We start from the raw sequence: 7,381 nt of genomic DNA, 5'->3' as shown, positions 1-7,381 counted from the left end.
AGCTCTGACCTGGAGAGGTGCTGGGCTCCAGGGACCTCTTGCTCCTCTTTAAACCGGACCCTGCCAATTCCTGCTGCCTGCTTGTCTGGCTTGTGGGTGGGTAGCTGAGCCTTTGTCAAAACGTCGAGGGGCTGGCCAGATCTCGAAGAGGAAGAAAGGAAGCTCCCTCTTCCAGGGGGGACACCCGGGTGGGTGAGAGGCAGGACCCCCAGAAATGGCAGTGGTTCCACTTGCCCAGGTTGTAAGCCAGCCTGCATTGGCAGACGTTAGCGAGGCGAAGGGCGCTTCCAGGTGCAAAGCATAATTTCATCGACAGGTGAAAAAGGAGAGATCAGGCAAAGCGATGAAGCCCCGCCACTACCACCCACCGCTTGGGGAAACTTGGGCTTGGAGAGAGGAAGGTAGCTTTCAGTCTGGGGTTTTCGGGGGTGGGAAGCGAATAGAATCATGGAGTTGGAAGGGACCCTGAGGATCATCTAGTCCAACGCCCTGCAATGCAGGAATATGCAGCTGTCCCTCACGGGGATCGAACCGGCAACCTTGGCATTATCAACACTGCGCTCCAACCAACTGAGTTTTACATCTGGCGTTAGCCAGAGCAGAAATGACTGGCAAGCCCTCCGCCTCCCCAGTGGAGGCCACAGGATGGCCTGTCTGTTCCCATCCTACAAAGTCCGATGGGGGTGGGGGCCAACAAGCTCCCCGCCCTTTCCCCCAAATGTGCCCAAAGCCCCATAGTAAGCCTGTTTTCCAAGCCCCGCCCGCTCTGGGCGACTCCTTGCCGTCAGTGTGAGATGCCCTCCTGGTGCCCTCGGCTGCCCCACCCTGCCCCGCCTGCTTGCCTGCCAGTCACTCTCTGCCTCTCTGTGCTGGAGCTACCAGGGCCGGGCTCTGCCCGCTGCCTTGGCACCTTCCCAGTGCACACTGCCGGCCTGTTAAGTTACCGAAGAACGGGCGGGATCAGGCAGGGCGGAGAGACACCTGGAAAAGACGAGGTGCCGGGCGGCGTCATCCACCACCGCCAGCGGACTGCCTAGGAGGGGGTTGGCGTGGGCACCAGGAGCAAGGGCGAGTCCACGACCTCAACTCCCTCTCTTTGTGCACCCAAATGTAGGGACGCGGGTGGAGGAGCTGCAGGAGGCGGCTGTCTCTTGCAAGGAGGCTGTCAATGCGCCAGACGGACAGCGGGGAACCCGGGAGCCTGGTGGGTCACTCAGGTCAGCAGAAAGGCCGCTCCGTTTGGGCTGCTGCTGCGCTCTCGCCGAGAAGGAAAAACAGCTTGCTGTCAAAACAGAGAAGACCTCTAGGTGCCCCAAGAGCCGATTACTCAGCCAGGTTGACTCAGGTGAAGGAGGCGTAGTTCTTCCTCCAGCGCTATCTCCTCACCTGCCCACAGGCCTCCTCAGCAAGCTCTTCTGAAAGACTGGTCAGAGATGCTAGTCCCTGAGGTGTCCTCAACCCAGCTGGGACTGCATTCAACTCTCAGGGCACAATCCAGAGGTTAGGGGCAGGGGTGGGAGGCATTGGAGCACCCCTTGCTTTCAGGCACAGGCTCAACTGCTCCCATGTGGCTCAACTTGAATAAGATATTGGGGGTGCCCAGGTAAGCCCGGCCCCGTGTAACTGATCACATGATGCAGTGCACACACACCATTTGAATGCCAATGACCATCAACTTTTAGGGACGGCCCCCTCAATTTTTTGGGGGGGGAGAGGATGGCAGCCCCATCAGCCCCTAGGAGTTGGCTCCTATGCTGGGACTTGTAGGGAGCTAATCTGGCTGGGCCATGAAGGGAGTGAGGGAAAGAGTTGTGGTGGATTACTCCCAGTTGCTTGATCCTAATCTCTTGCAGACAGTCTAGGTTTGGGAGGCTACTAAGGTTGTATCCAGAATAGGAGTGGCAGCACATCCATACACCGCCCCCACCCTGCCTTTCCAGCCTTTGCAATGCAAATGATAGTAGACATTGTTTTATCAGTGATTTGAACATTCATGCGCATGGAGGCAGGGCAGAAGTGCAGTTCCTGTTTCCTTCTAAATGAAAATTGGGTGTGATCTGTACATTTTTCGCCTGGGCACAGCTGAGGTGACTCAGGGGCCTTGGATGTTTTGTGCACACAACAAATGTTGTGAAGAGGAAATATGCGCTCTTGTGTACTCTCATCTTCCTCTAGACCAAAACACAGCCCTACGTCAGGCCTGCAAGAGTCAGGGATTAAGGCCAGTTTCACAAGCAGTGCTTAAATCAGAACTTGTCGTTCCTCTGCCCGTCACTCAGATCTATTATGTATTTGTTTTTATTTCACATATTTATAACCTGCCCTTCACCCTAAAAAAATTATCAATAGTCAAATCAAATGGCAGCTGCAGGATAAGAATACAGCCATCAGAAACAATGGAACCTCTGGTCTAAAAATAGAACAGGAGGTATATCATTTGTCAAACTAAACAGTGACAGGTGGAATTATCAAACAGGGTTATACATGCCTCCCTGACCGGACTCCAAACACAAGCCTGCAGCAGGGTTTGTATCCTAGTTCAAGAGAAGAGAGGAGGAGGGGTCTAGGCTTTGGGCTGCGCTTAAGCGACAGTGCAGATAATTCATTCTGCCTGAATGCAACAGACTCACATTGTGTCTGGTTTGCAGTGTAACTGAGAACTTTTTTTTTAAAAAGATATTTATTAGAATTTTACAAAATGAAAAAAGAAAAAAGAAAAATACAAATTAAAAATAGATAAAAAACAATTCCATCTTTCCATCACTTTCTTTCATTTGCTTATTTCCCGGACCTCCTCACACCTCGCTTTTTGTATTCCAGTTCAATTTGTTAGTTCAGCAAATCCTTCCCCTCTTTGTTTATCCTAATCTTTAATCTTAAAATAATGTAACATTAAATTTTTGTCTGTTAATAGTCCATTTTTTTTCATACTCCTTATAGCGTTATAGCTAAAAACCACATAACTTTTCATCCAACATCATTCTAACATTCATTAATTTTACAATATTTCTGTAGGTAGTCTTTAAATTTCTTCCAATCTTCTTCCACCAACTCTTCTCCCTGGTCTTGGATTCTGCCGGTCATTTCTGCCAGTTCCATGTAGTCCATCACCTTCATCTGCCATTCTTCCAGGGTGGGTAGATCTTGTGTCTTCCAATACTTTGCGATAAGAATTCTTGCTGCTGTCGTGGTATACATAAAGAAAGTTCTATCCTTCTTTAGCACCAATTGGCCAACAATGCCCAGGAGAAAGGCCTCTGGTTTCTTCGTAACTGAGAACTTTTGATTGGGTCAGACACCACTCAAACGTCCTCCCAACCTTCTGCCAGCCTGTCAATGTGCAGCCACTTGGTGCTGAGCTACCTGAAGGAGCTTTTTAATGGGGGAAGGGGAGTCAGTGAGGTTGGAAGACTCCAAGATTCAATAGGTGCAGCAGGAGTGCAGAGACCTTGCCAGTTCCTGTGTTTTTGCTGCCCATCTGAGTCTAAAGGCAAAGCGAAAGATGGCGGCTTCCTTGGATGAAGGACTCATGTGAAACTTGGTGGTGAGTCCTTTCCTCTTATTTATCCCAGCAGCCAGGGGACCATGTATGGTACAGTGGTACCTCGGGTTAAGAACTTAATTCGTTCCGGAGGTCCGTTCTTAACCTGAAACTGTTCTTAACCTGAAGCACCACTTTAGCTAATGGGGCCTACCACTGCTGCCGCGCCACTGCTGCGTGATTTCTGTTCTCATCCTGAAGCAAAGTTCTTAACCCGAGGTACTATTTCTGGGTTAGCAGAGTCTGTAACCTGAAGTGTCTGTAACCTGAAGCGTCTGTAACCCGAGGTACCACTGTATACCTAATTTGAGTGTGGGAACCAACTGACTCAACTCCTGCAGCCCTCCGTTCTGTGATAAGGACCATGGAAGAGAGAGTCATGCGCCATGACTAACAGCCTTCAGAGGCAAGCAAACTCCACAAGAAGAGCCTTGGGCAGTTTCAGGAGAGGCTGCAGGAATCTAGAGCTGGGCACACACTGGCTGGGCAATCAGATATATTTTCTGAGCTTCTCTGACTCAGAGACAGGCGTGCTTCCGTGCTAGAGCAACTTGTGGTGGTGCAGGCGGAAGACAGAAACTTACAGAAGCATGAAGGTCTCTCACCAGCCCCTGCCTTAGTGTATGTGGTGAGGTTGCACAAGCACTGTCCAGGGCGGGAGGCCCCTGAAACTAGAGACGCAGACCTGAACAACTCTTGTGTTTGGTGAGAAGGGCCAGAAAGATTGAAAGTGGTGATTAGCCTCTGGTTCAGAGAGAAGCACCTCAGCTGCTGCGTGATGGGTGCTGGCCTCAATTTGGGTCAGGTTTCACCCATGCTGTTTGGCGTCCTTCTCACCAGCAAGGCCCAGGGAGTTGGGGCTGTGGAGGATTCTCATTGTGTGCCAGAGTTTGCTTAGGAACGGGTTTGTCGAGCAGGACCCTTCCTGCGGGCCCTGCCAGCCTCTGTTAGCTCAGTCCTTGAATGGGCTAAGATTTCATCTAATGAGCAGCAATTCGTCACACAGGGCTGTTTTCATGGGCAGAGGTGGTGGGGAGGTGTGTGGGAAAGTGCATGCCCCCTCTGGTCCCCAGCTGTACAAACATGGCTTGGAAAGGCCCTTTCCTGGGGTGTAGCTGATGCCAAAAGCTCTGCTGGTTGCATAAATGGAAAGGTTGCAGGACGCTCAATTCTGGGCAGCCAGAGCACATGATTGTGGAGGGGGTTGTGCTTTGGTTCCCTCCCCCAGGCTGGAGTTGACAAGGGAGAAGGTCCAAAGAGACTGGGATAAGGAGGAACTGGAGGAACTGCCTGCCTAATCCACAAGCCAGAACTCAGTGGCCCATTCCTGTGAGTAGTCAGGCTGGAAAAGAAATTTGTCTGGGACCCAGGAGTGGAGGGGGGCTGCAAGTACCAAGCTGCAAGTACCAAGCTGGGTGTCCTAAGAAGCATCACATAAGATGGGGCAGACCGTAGCACTGGAGCATGTGAAATTATGGAGGCAGATAGATAAGAGTGACCCCCATGCATGTACATAGTGTATCTTGTGCCAAATAGACACAGTTTAACCCTACCTCCACATATCCTTGTTAAGTGATAGGTGCCAGATGAAAAGGATCTTATTTCAGGAGGCCTTTGCTCTATGAAAGTTGTCCCAATGGTTGTTGGGCTTTTGCCCCCCGGTTTTCAGATACGTTCACTTATATTTCAAATTGCATATGCTGTATGTTTTACTCCTTCCTGTAAGTCGCTTTGAGATAAGTAGCAAAAAGCAGGGTACAGAAGCCTTAAGGAAATTAAAGAAATAATAGAGGTGGGAGGCCAAAATTTGCGCCTACCCTGTCCTCACATTGCCTTCCTAAAGGTGGCTGCATTGGACTGGAGCTGAGCAGGAGATAAGCAGGCAGACGCTCTTATTTGCTCCTCTCCATATCAGATAAGTGGTTCTGAGCTCCCTCTAGGGTTTTATTGGTGCTGAGGAGCTTTCAGCTGGACTATGCTATTCTTTGGGTATGGTATCTTTTTTTCCAGAGTCTCTCCCCCACCTCATTGCATTTTAATTATAGTGTTTGATGACTCTTGGTTGCTTTGGGTGATTATTATTCTTAGGTGCCAGAAGATTCAGTTGCATGCAACAATGGCCAGGTGATTATTTTTGATGGATGTTTGCAGACATGAGGTTTACATGGATTATGACTAGGGACCTCCAGATTCCCAGACCCTCCCTGTACCTTTAACCTCTTGAGCTGACCTCTCTGTCTCTTGGATGTTAGACTGATATGTCTTAGGTGGCATCCTGTTTATAGCTTCCTCCTCCCCGCACCTCGCTTGGACCTCAAGATGAGAGGTCAATCCTGAATCGTCCTCTAGAACAGTGTTTCCCAACCGGTGTTCCGCGGCACACTAGTGTGCCGCGAGACGTTGCCTGGTGTGCCGCGAGATGTTGCCTGGAGGGAGGCGGGCGAGTCGGGCGGCGAGAGGCGGGGCGGCGGCGGCGAGGAGAGGCCACCCAGCGCGGGGCTCTCGCCGTCTGCCTGCCTGGCTGCCTGCGTGGCGCTGACGTCACGGGGCTGTAACGTGCCCCACATAGGCACACGCGGGGCGGCGAGCGAGCTCCCTCCCACTTCCCATCGCTGCTCGCTTCGGCCGGCCTACTGGGCTGTCACAGGTGGAAGGCCTGCGCATGCGTGAGGTTTTCGCGCCTTCGGGATTCCCTTCACGCCTTCCTCCTCCCGGGTCCTTGAGAGCGCGGGAAGCGGCAGCGCGAGACCGGCGTTGAGCCTGGTAGGTATTGCGCTTGCCAAGGCAGTCATTTGGGAAATGAAAACTTGCAAAGCAAGCAACCAGTTCAATCTGAAGTACGTGTATGCTTAATATCCTGTATCTGAAACCTGTTCTGCCCCCTCCCCCACACTTGGTGCCATTTTCATCTACACATGCAGCAGAGTAAGTTGACCCAGAATAGTACCAATTCAGATGGCAGATGGGAGAATGACAGTGCTGAATGCTTTCCCATGTAGAACTGTCCCTGCAAATAAAAACCTAGCATATTTGGAAGAGGGATGCTAGCCTAACCATTACCTTCTATGCTGTTACTATTTTTTTTTTTTTTTTACATAAGTAAAAAGTGACCTTTCCCCATCTGGCATGGTGGTGTGCCTCGAGATTTTTTTCATGAAACAAGTGTGCCTTTGCCCAAAAAAGGTTGGGAAACACTGCTCTAGAAGAACAAAGGAGCAAGTTGGAAGGGACCATGGGGGTCATCTAGTCCAACCTCCTGCAATGCAGGAATCCTTTGCCCAATGTGGGACTCAGACCCACAACCCTGAGATCAAGAGTCTCATGCTCTACCAACTGAGCTATCCTCAGGCATGGGTGCCTTGTTGTTCTCCAGATTAGCTTGCTCGGTTATAACTAGAAACTGTTATATCCAAGTTATAGAAGTATTTCCTACAATAAACTACTTTGTTATTTTTCACCAGGCATAGGCAAACTCGGCCCTCCAGATGTTTTGGGACTACAACTCCCATCATCCCTGACCACTGGTCCTGCTAACTAGGGATGATGGGAGCTGTAGTCCCAAAACATCTGGAGGGCTGAGTTTGCCTATGCCTGTTTTTTACACTCTGCAAGCAACTTTCTGTGTGCGATTGCAACCAAGAGTAGACACTATTGGTTGCAATCGCACACAGAAAGATTACATGCCAAACTCAGCTTGCCCTGCATGCGAAAGGGTTTCAATAGGTAACCGACCCAAGTTAATCCCCATGATTTTCTTGTAGCAGAGGGGCATCCTAGAGGTTCTGCGGAGGACTGCAGGGCTGGGAGTTGCCACCCCTGGCCACTCTTGGGCCTGACTTG

This window comes from Podarcis muralis, chromosome 15, assembly GCF_964188315.1.
Source record: "Podarcis muralis chromosome 15, rPodMur119.hap1.1, whole genome shotgun sequence".
Lineage (NCBI taxonomy): Eukaryota > Metazoa > Chordata > Lepidosauria > Squamata > Lacertidae > Podarcis > Podarcis muralis.
The sequence above is the reverse complement of the archived record's forward strand: the minus strand, read 5'-3'. Positions refer to the sequence as shown.